The sequence below is a fragment of the Rhodnius prolixus genome, unplaced genomic scaffold, assembly GCF_049639745.1.
Source record: "Rhodnius prolixus isolate KJV_2025 unplaced genomic scaffold, Rpr scaffold_5, whole genome shotgun sequence".
In the NCBI taxonomy this organism is placed as follows: domain Eukaryota; kingdom Metazoa; phylum Arthropoda; class Insecta; order Hemiptera; family Reduviidae; genus Rhodnius; species Rhodnius prolixus.
In genome coordinates, this window is record NW_027411624.1 from 26,360,756 (window position 1) to 26,378,457 (window position 17,702).

Consider the following 17,702-nt stretch of genomic DNA (forward strand, 5'->3'; position numbering starts at 1 on the left):
GTCCGAGGGAGCCAAGTCTGGAGAATAGGGGGGATGTGAAACGAGTTGGAACCCTATTTCCATTAATTTTGCGACCACAACTGCTGAGGTGTGAGCTGGTGCGTTGTCGTGATGGAAAAGGACTTTTTTGTGGGCCAATCGTGGGCGTTTTTCTTGCAGCTCGGTTTTCAAACGGTCCAATAACGATGAATAATATGCACCTGTAATAGTTTTACCCTGTTCCATATAGTCGATGAGGATTATTCCTTGCGAATCCCAAAAGACAGTCGCCATAATCTTTCCTGCCGAAGGAACGGTCTTCGCCTTTTTTTGGCGCAGATTCCCCCTTGGTAACCCATTGTTTAGATTGTTCTTTGGTCTCAGGAGTGTAGTGATGTATCCATGTTTCATCCACAGTGACGAAACGACGCTTAAAGTCCTGCGGATTCTTCTGGAACAGCTGCAAACCGTCCTTGCAACACTTCACACGATTTCGTTTTTGGTCAAGCGTGAGCAATCGCGGCACCCATCTTGCGGATAGCTTTGTCATGTCCAAATGTTGATGCAAAATATTATGTACCCGTTCATTCGAGATGCCCACAGCACTAGCAATCTCACGCACCTTCACTCTTCTGTCATCCATCACCATATCATGGATTTTATCAATGATTTCTGGAGTAGTAACCTCAACAGGGCGTCCAGAACGTTCAGCGTCACTTGTGCCCATATGGCTACTCCGAAAATTTTCAAACCACTTATAAACTGTTCTAATCGAAGGTGCAGAGTCACCATAATGTTTATCAAGCTTCTCTTTAGTCTCCTGAGGCGTTTTGCCTTTCATAAAGTAGTGTTTAATCAACACACGAAATTCTTTTTCGTCCATTTTTTGAAAATCACTCGACTTCCTCGATTCAAACGAATGCCAAACACTAAGAAATAGACCGATCTGGCTGAAACTTGGTGTGTGTTCTTCCAAGAGATGCTACTAACTAAACATAACCTCGATACGCGCCAGTAGTGCTATCTCTCTGACTTTGCACGGACTTTTCAAACGACCCTCGTATACTGAAAATTCAAAATATGGGGGAAAAAATTGATTTTTTAAATTGAAAAAAATTCCAAAACAAAATTATTTTATTTAGTGAATAAAATAATTATTTCTGCTTTAGTCATTAATAAATAATATAAAGACCTACATTGTAGATGATTCAATACGAATATTAATGTTCAGTCACTGGAGTACATGAATAATAATATTTAGAAATTTAAATGTTTGGTAAAATGTATTGTAAGAGTGACAAAGGGTAGCTGAATTTGGGCAAGTTTTCTATTTGTAAAACACTACTTAATTGTTATGATAATAGTCATCATACCTCCTTAACAGTTTGTAATAGAAAGTAAGAGTACTATACAGAAAATATATGGACTAGAATAGAGAAGTCTGTACAATATAATAATTATGCGAGGCATAATTTTATTATATTTTTAACCTTATCTATTTATGAGTATAAAACATAAAAACGTGCTGCATTTAACTTTCTCTGATTAATAGTATGAGCAAGTTAGTTTAATAGTTAATATGAAAAATAAGTCGTGAATATTGTTGCAATAAATATGTACGAATCCGACTCTTACAGTTTGTGCAAGTCAAAAGTACATGTGGTACAAAACATTATTAGATAATAGTATACTAAGTCAGCGCTCACTTGAGCAGTACTTACTGGTCTTTAACAGAACATTAATGTTAATACAACCCTAAAACGATATTAAAGACATAATTTTTGTGATGTTGCTATTTTTTTAAATGTTTACTCTCTAAATTAATGACTTCGTTTATTTCGACATGACCCGCAGCATTTATATAATACAATTTTTGGTATAAATATACGTTTAATTTTGTTTCATTTTTTTATTTATCCTTTTAATGAAATTTACACCTGTACCCACAGGGTACAATAGGTAAATGCGATAAATGTATAAACAATTAACGTGTCAAACGTGAATGACGGCCATTCAGTGATGGCCGCCATTAGTCACCCAGTTGGTCACGGGGCCAACGGCGCCTCAGCCGTCTTCGAGGATTGGAGGGTAGCGTAGTTGTAGACAGGTTTGCAGCTAAAGGGTTGGGATGAAATGAGAGATTTTGATGAAAATTTTTATAACGGATTTTGGCAAGTTCAGAGATGAATGGAATTTGGAGATCTGTATGGATTGTGTGGTTACTAACATAGAATGGAGCGTCTATTATGTGGCGGAGAATTTTAGATTGGAGTGTTTGCAGTCTATTGATGTTTGATTTTTTAGCTGTACCGTAAAGTTCGAGTCCGTAAGTCCATATTGGTGTGAGAAGAGCTGTATAGAGTCGTCGTTTGTTCTGCAGTGAGAGTTTTGAGCGTTTGTCGAGTAGTCTGACTAGAAGTTTGTATAGTTTGTTTAGTTCGGTACGTTTAAGTCTCGTATGGGGGTTCCAGGTAAGTCTCTTGTCTAGGTACATTCCAAGGTACATGGTCGGCTGGTGGGATAGGTGTATGATGTAAGAAGACAGGTGGTGGAGTTTGACGTTTGAGTGTGAAGACTTCATTCATTTTATGAGAATAACTTCAAATGTATGTAAATTTTGTATTATATTAGTTGGGAGGCAACAATGTAAAAAGTTGCAGATTTTGGCTAGTCTCAGAAAGAATTTAGGTCTATTTCCAAATTAATTAACCCAACAGATGGATATATGGGTAGGAAAGCTTGTTCCAAACAAACTTCTTTGGAACCAGAAGAACGAACGATGCTTTTTTTTTAATAGAAAAGTAAATTTTTGCACAGAATCTAAAGTCTAATCCGCGAAGTAATGCAGAGGAACAACCATCCTAAAAATCTAACAGCCATCATACCACCATCGAGTGATCTTAAGAGCCTAGCACAAATTCAATAGAATGAGAATAAATTCCTCAAGGGAGGAAAATTTACTAGTTGTTATAGATTGTAGGCCTGGGACTTTTATAATTTATACTTTACAGATCTATAAAGAAGAAGATCCTGTTGAAGGTCACCAATGATCTAAAACAAGGTGGTCCAGTAATAATCATTGTTTCAAGAAACTTTCTCCAGCCATTGCGGGCGGAAACCTTCTTAAAAAAATGAATTTAAAAAAAATTATAATCATTAATTATGTTTACAAACTCAGCAAATTGGTTTAGCCCAAAAAACTATAGCCTAAAGCAATTTTTATTCACTAAAAAAAAGGAAGAATATTAATATCAGATTAATATTCTTTGAGAAACTTCTGTGGTAGGTATGATCTTGATTCTTGAAGATACTCAGATAGAAATCTGCATATAAATATGAAATTTATAATTACCCAAAGAATATTTGAGGAAAAGTGGATAAAACCACGAAATCTTCTTGATCAGTAGTTAGAAGTTGGGGCCACCTGAAACAAAAAAGAACAGATTTTTTGTTTAAATTTATTTTTAATTATTTCCTAATGGAAATAGAATATTACCTAACGAGTACAGTTAAAAAAAAAGAGAAAAGACTTCCTGTATTTAGAAAAAGAAATTGTTTCGAAATTCAAATAAAAAAAAATTGCTAACAGAAAAAGGGCCAATTTAAATACAAGATGCTAATAGCATTTCTATGCTAAGTAAGATTACCAAATTGGTAAATATTATTGTTAGCTTTGTTACTAATGGAATAATGTAGGAGGCCATTATGCTTTCACAATGTGTGTACTAGTGCACTCGCTGTTAGACAAGTGTGAGTGCGGGCTGTTTTAAAACCTCACTTTCACTCGCGGGACGATATACTCCAATATGTCAGCTATAAATATATGTATATAAAACTATAAATATATACCTCTACACAATTTTATTATTATTATAGGGGCTCCCATATCTCTAATATAATTCGCATAATCTGTATTAGAATGTTTTTACATTCACTCAGTCGAAAATTGCTAACATAAAAAATAAAATGTTATATTTTCGCTTTTCTGCAGAGCAATCAACTGATTGATATGTCAAACTACTCCGAGATTTGGACATAATCAACAGATCTTAGATACGAATAAAAAATATCCTGAAGTAAATGAAAACGAGTCCAATTTCAGAAAATTAGATCTGTCGTTGTTGCAAAGAACTTTCAGTTATTTAGAATCATTGTACGACATTATAAATAAGGCATTTTCTATATCATAAGAGAACCATCAAGGGCTAAAAAAAAAGTTAGGTTTTTGCGCACAAAAAATTTAGATCAATAAAATCAGATTTACTCTCTCTTTTTGCATTGAACACTCTAATGGATTTTGATATAATCTTAGAAATCTTACAATGTACAAAATCGCTCTTACGTTTTTATCTATCAGGAATCTTGTTTGTATTAAAAAAATAGCACATTACTGGAAGAATTCTTTATAAAGAAAATCGCTTATAAAATAAATGCCCCCTAATCAAAGTTTCACATGGGACTGAAGACATATAACTTCATGGAAATTCTAATAGAGAAAAGGTGATGTTTGAGTCATTGTCCAGTGCTTGAAGAAAAGTGTTTAAAACTATCTGAATTATGGCAGTCATATCATTTTCCTGTCTGCGACTGTTACTATCTCAAAACAAATATTTTATTCGCAGCTGAAATGATTACTGGCTTCAGATACCTTGGACACCCACAACAGAAAGAGAAAGAGTGAGAGAGAGAAGTGTGACAGACGTACAACACAAACGAGAATCCTGTGTTAATAACTTTAGAAGATTAGAAGAAACATAACTAACTAACTCCCTGGCGCTACAGGTCTGTCCGGCCCTTGGCCTGCCGTAATTCAGTCTTCGTAACGATAGTTTTTTTACAAGGTGGGGTGTCAACCCAACGCTCAACCCCCAACCTGGAGGACCAGGATTTTAAGGGGTTTACTCCCCATGGCCTCACTAGGGTCGGTAGCCCTAGCGTGTGTACTGATAATGCCTTTGTCTGTAGTGTAGGGTGTGTAGTATGTTTGTACGTTTACTGTTCTGGTGTGTGTGCATGGTTTACTGAGCTATGTGACCCGTGGGGACGCTGCTCCCCAAGTAACTGCACGCAACAGTTACCCCTTGCGGGAGGCTGCTTGCATCCTAACTGGATGGGCGATGGGGCCGCCAACTCCCTACGCCGGAAGAAGAAACATAATCAATTGCAAAAATGAAGGTTGATGGAAAATAATTATTCCAAATTATTGTAGGACACAATGAATATTCATTTACTCTTTTAACAAATCTAAATGGAAACAGTTTGTAGTAGATAAATTGAAATAGCATTAGCAAACAAAGAATAAGAAACAATAGTTGTTGAAGAGATTAAGAAGAGGATGTTAGGCAGAAGTAGTGCCAAGTGAAATGGAATCACTTACTTTGTGTGTAAGATGTGGTGGAATGCAGTTGGGCTGTTGTTCTTGAAGTCAGAAAGAGACAGGTACGGATGTTTCTGAAGCATAACTCTTTCTTTGCTTTCTCCTCTAATTCGACAGACTAATGGAATGTACTAGCCGTCCTCCATCTTTCTATGTGTGATCTGTTAAACAAGCCCAAACAATCAAGATGTGATAATGTGAAATGAATTTAATTACTTGAATATCAAAGCTATCATTAAGATTGTCTAGAGGAAATGACTTTTTTTTTTCATTTGAAGTTTTTTGTAATTTTTAGAACTAGAATTTAAAACAAATTATTGTTATTATTCAATATATTAAGGTAATCTTTGAGCAAAACTCAAGCTATTCGTTATAAGTACCAAGGTTACATGATAATTAAAGGACTTACTTCTCAACAGATGCAGTTGATACTGAAAGCTCTACCTGCTAGATCGTCTCTTTAACTTAGAATTGATCTAACTACTCCTATCATTCTAACCGTGGTAAGAGTCACGCAAGGTACAACCTTACTCCCAATCTTTATATAGAAGCCCAGAAATTCTTTCTGTCAAATTCCCTATTCATATAGCTATTAACATTATGCACGCAAGTAATAACACAGAATGTTTCTTTCTACACTATTCTCAAATAATCTTCAAAAATCTATTCAAGAATTGTACAATCAACCAACAGAGTATCAGGGCTCTACCATCGTCTTGAAATAAATTTATCGGCCCTCAGATTGCCTGTATTTAAACTATTCTCCACTTTCTATTATTCCAACTATTATCCACTATCATTATGGTTAAAAAAGTGGAATTCCGATTTGTTTTATTTTCTTTAAAGAGACACGAAATTTTCCTTCCATTTAAAACATTTACTGTCGAGTAATAAGCATTTTTTTTTTCAGCAAATACTTTTCTTATTATAAACAAGGCTGGATTATAACCTTCCCGAAATTAGGCGTGCAACAGTTGGAAATCTCTATGATATTAGCAAACCTAGTAAATTTTAACTAATGGGAAGTTGACTTTTTTAAGGTTTTCAAACTTTTTTAATGAAAATAATAATCAAAAGTTAAGAGATTTTTTGTAAGAGTTTAATGTAAGGATGGGAACAGCTCTCGCTATTTCGTAAGAATTATATCTGAACAATAGAAACTCAAGTGCCTGGTTGTAAATGGTCAGATAAAACAATGCTTCCTAGAAATGCGGCTCCTGAATTCATGAAGCCAATTACTTATTGGTTTAATCATGCTAAAAGTGGCTCATGATCATTTAGGCTTTTAAAGCTTTTTTTTATTATCAGGGTAGTGTGATATTCTGGTTTGATTTCCAAGATAAGCTCTGATCAACGTGAAGTGCTCCACGATTGGCTGAAGTTGTCTGTCTAATTATTTTATTTTTATCTAACAGGCAGTACAGCGTAGTAAAACATATACTGGAGAGCTGCCTTTAACAGATTTGCTTTGGTTGATCAAAATTAGAAGAGAATATAATATATATATATGTAAGAGTGAACTATCTTGTTTTTCTTTTTATTTATTTTATTTTAGTTATCTTGGCGCGCTTTTTGTTTTTGAGGAAGGTTAAGGGAGGTTAGCACCCCATAAAAATATTGAATGTGCAGTGTGCAGTTTTCTATTATAGTATTGAAGTGAGGTTTAATTAGGTAAATGACTATAAAAACCGATTTTCTTTTATAGGTGAGCTTTTTACTTATTTGTTTATAAGATAACTTTGTATTATAAGGTAACTTTGTATTGTTAGACTAAAATAAAATCTTCTTTTATAGGAAAAATCGGTATATAGTGAATAACAAAACCCAAACCCATTTACCACATTATATATATATTTTTAACTTTAATCCTCTTATGCCTCAAGCGATAGAAATCTGAAGGCAAACTGAGATAATGGAAGCTGTACGCTCCATTTTTAGCGGAGATTCGGTTCCTTTACTCTGGCCAATCAGTCCAAACTAAGCTGAGCTAACCAATAATTTGAACGTTACATCCAGTTTGTGCCCAATTTAAAAGAACTAGAGAACTGACTAGAACTGGAGTTAGATACTTTTAATGAATAAAATGTCACTTTTGGGTGAGACACTCCGAAGTTGTGATCAGGCACATCGAAATACTAAATTTGATAGTTGGACGTAAAGCGCCGCCTGATGAAAAATAGGCGATTACTTTACATTATTATTTGGAATACCTCTCGATCAGGTATCGATTCACTCAACGATTTATCGTTGAAGTTCGATATCAGCAAAGCAATTCAATACACAATCATGAATGATAAAATTATTTTTGTTACTGTTTGTTGGCAGCATCTCTCTAGAAATTAATTAATGCGAATGAGAGAGAAAAAAATCATAACTGTAGGCTTTTATTATTATGTTTTTACGCGCGGTTCGATATTTTTTTTAAAAAACAAAATTTACGGCTAATAATCAAATTAAAAATTTGAGAAAGAAATAACCTAAACTACTGGCAGAAGCAGTACAATAAACTATTTTATCAATTATGACACAAAGAGAGCTGAATGTAATCGTAAAATGGAATAAAAACCCAACACGACATACATACAGAATGACTGGGTGGTGCGAGAAGGTTCATCGTTACAGTTATAGTTCACTTTCACCTCCAATAGGATCCTGGTGGCTTTGTTCACTCGATCTCTCCCCCTTTTGCGCCCAGCACATTCACGAACACTCACAGACAAGCTGAATTGAATGGGAGTGTAGGTGGTGGCTGATGTCGTTATTTTGAGTAGTAGTGAAATACCACCAACGGTGTGATCGTTGGCTGCAGCTGATTCACACTCACTTTCACCCGGACTACAACGTCAAACAGCTAATATAGAACGTCGACCACATCCTATTAACAATTATAAGAAGATACGACTGCAATTTCTAATGCTACCTACCCTCTTCAAAAATGACATGAGGTCAAATTTATTTTTATACATTCCATTATTTACTAATCCTCCAACAGAATGAGTAATGAAACTTCCCTACAAAAATTTCACTTTTAAATCTATACTCTTCCTGCATTTGCTTGAGATAATGAATAACTAAGTCATCTTACCACTCTCTCTGATAGAACCAAACGTTGTCTTTTTTTTTTCCCTTTCTGATATTCTGTAAGTATTACTATAGTGACTAATTTTTGAAATAGGATTTATATTGGAAATTCATGTTGAGAGGCCCCATCCAACTCATACATTTTATTTTAATGAACTAAACGTTGACAAATTAATAATTATACATAAAAAAAAAAATACTAGATTTTTGTTTACCGGAAACAAAAGAAATTTGTACAAAAAATAAAAAATCTGGACTCACTTCCTTCTCTTACACAAAATGTCTTAATGAGTGACACATTTTCTTCGATTAAATTAAGGAATGGGCATTTTTTGAAAAATTAAAATAAGACATAAATTGAATTTGTTATTTTTTATCCATTAATAATCAAATAAATTTTGTATTCGTTATTTATTCAACGGTACCAGGAATACGAAATTTATTTTTTTCTGCAACCATGTAGGGAAGTTCTCATTACTCAATTAAAATCAGCTGTGTAATGCCCAACTTCCCACACTAGTGGGGGGGAAATTCCCATTAGTGTCACTTTCCGCACAAGTGAGTGGAAAAACTTTATTGTGCTTCCTTGATATAAGAAGTTTTGTTATTAACATAAATATTTTCTGTAAAACTCTAATAAGCTTATTTAAATTTATTTTATTTAAATAATTAAAAAACGAATATTAAAAAATAAAATAAAAATTGAAAGGAATATAGAAATAAAATTAATACTTTAATAAATAATTAGATATTTTTAATTATAACAGTTAAAAAGGTTATAGTGTTACCTTATAGAAATTTAAAATCGATTCTAGTGATGCCTGTTTAGAAAACACTCCTCCATCAATAAAAGAAACAGCAGAAAATGTAGACTGTAAAAATGAAATTTTTAATTTTATTAGTTAATAAATGGTTGCAGAAAAAATATAATATTTAACTCTAGTGTAAAGTATTTTCCTCACACTCGGCAATTTGCACTTGCACTCGCATCGCTTCGCTCGCTCGTGCGTGCAAACCCTGCCTCGCGTGAAGAAAAGTACTACTTTCCACACTTGTTAAATAAATAACTATTTATCAACTCTATTAAAATGAGATTAAAGATAACGGCTAAGAATTTATTTGTAATTGAAATTCTTGAAATCCCAAATGCTAAGCATTCAAGCTATTTCCGGAAAATCCAGAATTTCGGTATCACCTTAATTTCCACTAGCACTATCTAAGTGGAATGCTGTGTATAATAGAGATCCACTTCAGGAAGCGTGAAGCTTATCACTTCCTGGGCTCTCCTAAAATGAATTTTTATGAAAACATGTTTACGGAAAGTAAGAGTATTTTTTTGGGGGGAAAAACATGGAGTACAATTATAGTACTGGGCAATAAACTCAGAATTTAAGCAGTACTTTAACCAAAAATATCCGCTCTCAGAATATCCTTAAACAATATTCTATGCGTCATTCTGATGTAGTAGTACCTAACTGAAATAAAGATTATCTTTTGTTCAACCTGAGTAATTAATTTCTTCATATTCTCAATTATTTTAATTTATATAATTGTTTTAAACTGGGGATACGACTAGTGAACACCTTCCAGACCATTTCATGAATGTTAGTACTGTTTCTACGCAATCATTATAATTTGGCATTTTTGTTAGTTCGCTACCCTTAGCTTTCAGATTCTAGTAGTAATTGCCTATTTTTTCAGGCGGGCTTTACGTCCAACTACCTATAAGGTGTCGTGGACGGAGGCGACTAGCAAACATACTTTACTGTAAATTTCTTTTATTAACCATTAAATAAAATCCAAGGCCTAAGACCGGGAATCGAACCCAGTACCACAATACATAATAGCTTTACTGGTCTCGCCTCTAACCACTCGGCTACTGTGGCGCCTCAGATTCTAGTTTGTTATTCAATTTATTAAGAAGTATTCAATCATCCGGGGGGAAAAAAATTGAACCTACAAACTGCAAAAATAATTTAAAAAATAAATGACTAAAAGAACATTAATTAGTAATTTCACAGGACAGAAAGTATAATATTATAAACCACTTTTTCCTAAACAACGTAGTCCTTTTACTTTATGTTGATTCATAAATAAGGATTTCAAAAGAAAAAGCGAAGTAAATGACGTTTTTGCCAAGTAATTTAGATGGAAAGCTATTGTCTAGCATAGTTCTGACGAAAAAAATTATGAGTCATGACGGTAATAATATGGTTAATGACATTTCTTAATTGCTTGATATTATTTTATAATTAATAACTTAATTTTACTTTCTTTTAGCTGGGCTATATGATAGAAGAAAAGCTACTTTTAGACGAAATTTTCACAAAATTTCAAGTTTATTTTTTTCTTTAAGAAATCTGCACTGCACAAGATTATAAACATCGAACACCCAAGTTTAAAAATTTCAGCTGAAGAATTACTAAAAATAAATTTCTCAACGAAAGTAAGTTCCAATGTCCTAGATATTATTTCTGGCTAGTTGTTTGTCCAGAAAAAAAAAAAAAAAATGAAAGGTCATCTGGACAAATTAAATGTAAACATATACAAAAAATGAAAAATAAAAGGTTGAAATCTTAATGTCACATCCTATTCATCTTTTATCATTTCTTTTTGAAAGTGGGTATTTAAATTACTGTGCTCACCTCTTTATTTTATTTATTTATTTTTAAGCAAGCTCATTTGGTTCTTTGCTGCATGGTTCTCTTTTAACTCGTCAAAGTATTTGTTAATATTTCCACTTGAAAAATCGGTTGGTAAATGGAAGAAACTATTTTGAATACAGTACTATACTTTAAAAAGTAAATTTGTAGAATATTACTAAATAAAAAATACAGTTTATTTACCTACTATGTTAGTTCAATGACCGCCAGAAGCTTAATAATACATCAATGATAAAATTAAGAGAATTAAAAATTATAGCATATATATATTATTGTTTAGAAATAAGTTTATTTCCATTCGATGCACAAATCTGTCAAAAAGAATTCGGTAGAAGGGAGAACTTTCACTCAGAGTCATGTCAGAGCATTTATGTACAGTTTTACAAACTGTTTAACTTTAAAAGAATTAAGTAGTGGTATTTTGTTAAAATTTGGAGATTTGAAAAAATGGTTTAGTAGGGGGAGACCATGAGAAATATAGCAAGAGAAAGACGTGAGTATGTTCGTGCGAGTTTTTGTTTTGTTTTGTGTGGGTGACTGAATAATTCAAATATGGAAGAATTATATAGCAAGTTTATTATTTTACGAGAGTCGTTTGAAAAGTCCGTGCAAAAATAAAAACTACTTAATTTTTGGGGGTAAACCTTTTTTATTTTTCAACATAGTCTCCTTTTAGGCTTATACACTTCGTCCAACGCTGCTCTAGTTTGTTGATCCCTTCCGAATAATAGGATTTGTCCAAGTCTGAAAAATAGCCATTCGTTTCTGCAATCACCTCCTCGTTTGAATAAAATCTTTTTCCCGCCAGCCATTTCTTCATATTGGGGAACAAATAGTAGTCCGAGGGAGCCAAGTCTGGAGAATAGGGGGGATGTGAAACGAGTTGGAACCCTATTTCCATTAATTTTGCGACCACAACTGCTGAGGTGTGAGCTGGTGCGTTGTCGTGATGGAAAAGGACTTTTTTGTGGGCCAATCGTGGGCGTTTTTCTTGCAGCTCGGTTTTCAAACGGTCCAATAACGATGAATAATATGCACCTGTAATAGTTTTACCCTGTCCCAGATAGTCGATGAGGATTATTCCTTGCGAATCCCAAAAGACAGTAGCCATAATCTTTCCGGCCGAAGGAACGGTCTTCGCCCTTTTTTGGCGCAGATTCCCCCTTGGTAACCCATTGTTTAGATTGTTCTTTGGTCTCAGGAGTGTAGTGATGTATCCATGTTTCATCCACAGTGACGAAACGACGCTTAAAGTCCTGCGGATTCTTCTGGAACAGCTGCAAACCGTCCTTGCAACACTTCACACGATTTCGTTTTTGGTCAAGCGTGAGCAATCGCGGCACCCATCTTGCGGATAGCTTGGCCATGTCCAAATGTTGATGCAAAATATTATGTACCCGTTCATTCGAGATGTCCACAGCACTAGCAATCTCACGCACCTTCACTCTTCTGTCATCCATCACCATATCATGGATTTTATCAACGATTTCTGGAGTAGTAACCTCAACAGGGCGTCCAGAACGTTCAGCGTCACTTGTGCCCATATGGCTACTCCGAAAATTTTCAAACCACTTATAAACTGTTCTAATCGAAGGTGCAGAGTCACCATAATGTTTATCAAGCTTCTCTTTAGTCTCCTGAGGCGTTTTGCCTTTCATAAAGTAGTGTTTAATCAACACACGAAATTCTTTTTCGTCCATTTTTCGAAAATCACTCGACTTCCTCGATTCAAAGGAATGCCAAACACTAAGAAATAGACCGATCTCGCTGAAACTTGGTGTGTGTTCTTCCAAGAGATGCTACTAACTAAACATAACCTCGATACGCGCCAGTAGTGCTATCTCTCTGACTTTGCACGGACTTTTCAAACGACCCTCGTATTTTTTTGGGGGGGGGGGCGCATTGACTTCGGGGACAGTAGAACCCAGTTTCAGTTATTAATTTTGTTTAAGGGTTAAGTCGTCTTCATTGTTTAGAAGATCACAGTTTAAACTAAACAAAATTAAGCAACGCGCCTACAAATAAACGCTAAATTTAAGAGTTTAGATTACAACTTGATTCATCAAACAGGGAATCAATATTTGCAATTACTTCAATTGGAAAGAATTATATGCCTAATTACTTCGTCAACAACAGAATTGTTTTTAAATGAAAAAAAAAAAAAAATCACGTTACTTGTCGTGAATGACCCTACTACCCGCTTCACCACTTTATAGAAAGACAGAAGAACTGTATAACAGAGAAACTAGAAAGGAAGTGCTGACGACCTCAAAAATAAAGATCAGATAGCATGCAAGAAGAAGATGGGGTTAGCTGGCCAATACGTGACTACTGTGACAATTTCTAAAACTATTTAAGAGTTTTTAGTATTCTTGTAACCAATAATTCTTCCTTAATCGACTGCCAAAAAGAAATTTAGTAACCGATGATCACATTTTGAAAACTCAAGTACGTCACTTGAATTTTGTTCTACATTAATTTTCCTAGCTATCAATATATTTCATAATATGTCTATTAAATAAAATAAAATAGATTTGAAATTTCGTTTACGTAATTACAAAGTTTTATAGTGCCATAAAACAAAATAAAGGCATTAGTTACCCACATTATTAGGTTTCTATTTGAGTGGTGGTTGAACTGGAATAAATAAAATATTTTTATTAATATGTAAGTTAGAGAGAAGATTTTATTACCTAAGGGCGAAATCAATATCTAGGAAATTTATTAGGTATAAAACTGTTACGTATTTTAAGTATAAAGTTTAAAAAAATCAAATAAAACTTCATCAATAAAGATTAAATATAAAAAGAAAATAGATCTGTAAATTGGGCAACATTTTAATAGCTAACGGACGATCGATTTCAGATCACAAAAGCATTATCAATCAATCTCCTTCTACTTAACAGATTTTAAAATAAATGAACATTTTGGACGAGAAGAGAAGCGCTTAATTTAGAAATTTCACTTCAGACATCGAAATAATTTAGAAGCCCCAAAGAACCTGTTCACTTCACACAGAAAGGAATCGAAATAATAAATTGCTTCTCAACCTGATCGAAATTATGATCTGTAAAATATTGAACTTCAAAGAAATAAGCATTAAAGAACGCATAAATGAAAATTTCTTAAGAAGAAACTGAGTAATCCTTTATCTTCCCTTCAATCAGAATAATTTTTGATTTAGAAGGGATTACCTTTTACTAAATGGGAGGATTAGGTTAAGAGTTCTCGTTGCGGAAAAAATATTGTCAAAGAATGTCAAAGGTGTTTGGTGTTTGAACTGCGGATTGAAGAAAAAAAGGAATCCAGTAAAGTTGAGCTTTTGAAGAATTTAGAAATAGTACCAACTATAGTCTACTAAACTCATTTATATATGTTAAAACATCAATGTGTATTTTCATTTTAACCAATTAGTTAGTATTAAGGGAAATATCTATATTGACTTATTTTCCAAGCCGTAAACTCTTAAATAGTTCTGGGGCTATAATGCAAAACTACAGTGCATTCACTCAGAATTTCGACAAATACCATTCCTGGAGAGATTTGAGAACATGCATTAACAGAAATGAGGCAAGGCGCATGCATTACTGCCACGTCATTGGGCAGTAATACAATTTGTTTATCTTTGTTGGTCGGAGTCCAAATTAAGCAACTACCTTTATTTCACGTCTTATAATACGACAGTTTTAATTTCCAATTTGCAATTTGCAACAAGGGAAGGATTTACGTTTGTATAGTGGTTATAAGTTTGGACTTGTACTTAAGTAGGAGATCCCCAGTTTGAGTCCTCAGAGCAGCCATAACACAGGTCTACAAAATGAAACTTTTTGAGAGCTGTTTTACTTCTGAAAAGTGATTATATACAATTGAGTACAGCCATTTTCAAAAATAGCCCCCCTTTTCTCCTATCACATTAGGTTTTTTTAAAAAATCGAGAATGAAAAATTCAATGTTAATTACAAAAAATACACATTTCTTGTCAAATGTTGATACAGTTTTGATTAAAATGGTGGTTGTATTACTTGGAAATGCGCAATGTTGATTCACTAGAATGTTATTTAATCAATAATAACGTTTTCGTTTGCCTTCCAGTGATCTTTTCTTGGAAATTCTCTTATGACCTGCTGCAGAGTCTTCTCTTTGAAGCATCCAACAGTAATCCGCTATCATTGATATACTCCATCGTCCTTGGTACCGTCGTTCCATCTCCCGGATGACCTGATGCAAGCGTTCGCCTTGTTCCTCGCTCACCGCCCTCAGATTCTCAGGAAATACATCCAAATGCGAAAGTAGAAAGTGCACCTTAAGACTCATGTTGCATCCGAGAATTCTGAATTTCTCAAGCATTGTGGCTACTAATTTTGCGTAGTAAGGATCTTTGGTGTTTCCTAAAAACTTCTTAGTTACATCTATAAAGGCTTGCCAGGCCTTTACTGCTTTACTGCCTTTACAGGCTATCCCATTCACACAAGTGACATGGAAATTTAGTATATCCCTGTTGCTGACCTAACAAAATACCGATTACTTTAAGATCTCCACAGACCATCCACTGATGTCTGTTATATTGTACTTTATCCAAAAGAAGCTTCATGTTATCATAATTCTCTTTTAAGTGGACTGAGTGACCTATTGGAATTGAAGCCAACTGGTTGCCATTGGTCAGTAATACAGAGCAGATGCAATGTCAGGGTATGTTATCCCTTTTTTATTCTCAGCATTGAAACCTTTGAGCTTACAAGTACAAAAGTAGCAGTCACTGCTGTGGTTTGTGGGTTTACACCAAATCATCGGTATACCAAAACGAAGTGCTTTTTATCTTCCTTTTTGTCCAATTTCTCAAATCTTCAACACAAATGCTGCACACTGTATGAGGCGCCCATGACTTGTCTCGAGCTCCTAATTTTATTCCAAAATAAGCTTTATAAGCTTTAGCGACAAATGAGGTTATGCTTTGTCTCTGCTTTTTCACTACAAAACTACCACAAATGTAACAAAACACATTTGGACTGTTCAAACACTGTCGCCTTTCCACACTCACAGAATCACAAAACAGAAACTGACAATAGATGCACACGTATTCAAAGTAAACTGCTTCGTTTGGAAATCTAGCTGGTCACTTAGAGCTTTTACATATTATATTTATTATTGTGAATTAAACTCTCTCACTGTAAATTCCGAGAAAACAAAAATTGTAATATTCCATAAAGGGGGAACATTAGGCAAAACAAATAATTTCTTTTACAATAGCTCTAAAATTGAAATTTGTAAGTCTTTTAATTATCTGGGAGTAAAATTTGCATCATCGGGGAAATTTAGACAAGTAAGCTTATCGTTTCTATCGAAGAATGCCATTGCCAGTCAAAGAGTTAGAAGGTTATTAGGATCGTGTAAGTCTGACTCTTGGGATGCAAAGAATAAGGTGTACGATTCGTTATCTGAAAGCGTGTTGCTGTATATGTCTGAAATCTGGGGATTACAGTATGCTAATGTTGTAGAAAGAGGACAATTAAAATTTTTTAAAATGTTGTTAAGCTTGCCAGTCAATACTCCAGATAGTTTTGTTAGAGTTGAGACGGGACGCTCCCATGTTATATGTAAAATATTAAAACCAACTCTTCGATGGTGGAGTAAATTACTGGAAATGTCTGAGGAAAAATTGCCCAAACAATGTTATAATAAATTATTGCAAATAATAGATTTTAAAAGTGTTCCTTTTAATTGGGCAAAAGATGTAAGGGTAATTCTAAGAGAACTTGGAGCCAAAAATGTATGGGATTGCCAAAATTTGGACAGTGAAAACTTGAAGAGTCTCATTGACAGTATAAACAATCATTATTTAAGTAAAGATATAGAATTTATATTAAACTCTTCATTTAATAAATACTTTCGTAGAGTCAGTAACCTTGGAATACCAGAAGCTTATCTTTATTATAATATAAACTTCTGTAAACTTAATTGATTTCACAATTGAGAATGGCAGGCAAAAAATACTCTAGGATTGTTGTAAATAGGGAGAGAATACAATTCAATAAAGATGTATATTGTAGATGTTGTGGTACAGGTGAGAAAGAAGATCTGCCTCACTTTCTGCTTTATTGTCCAGCCCTTTCTCCCTATAGAGCAATATACCTGGACAAGTACATTACAAGTAATAATATGTTGGACAATCTTGAAAGTATGCTATCTGATTTAGATATTAATAAAATTAACAATGTATATCTATTTGTAATTAATAGTTTAAAATTTATAAAATTCATGTTGACATGAGAGAGTAGAAAATCATTTTATCTGGAAATAATTAAGTTATATATTATGTTTTATGCTGTCTTTGTTAGTCACTATTGTCAAATCAGTATTCAAAAAGCTTTGATCTAAATTTGTTTATTTATGAAAGATATTTAATTTGATTTTCAATGTTTACATTTTTTTTTTTTTTTGTAACAGTTGATATTTTATTTTATATTCCCACTCACTTGCTATGAATGTAAAATTCTAAAAGCAATAAAGATATATATACGAGGGGGTACCCAAAAAAAACCGGAATTATTTTTTAAAAGCTATTTATTTACAAATTTTTTACAGAACAACCTTATCCCCTTCAA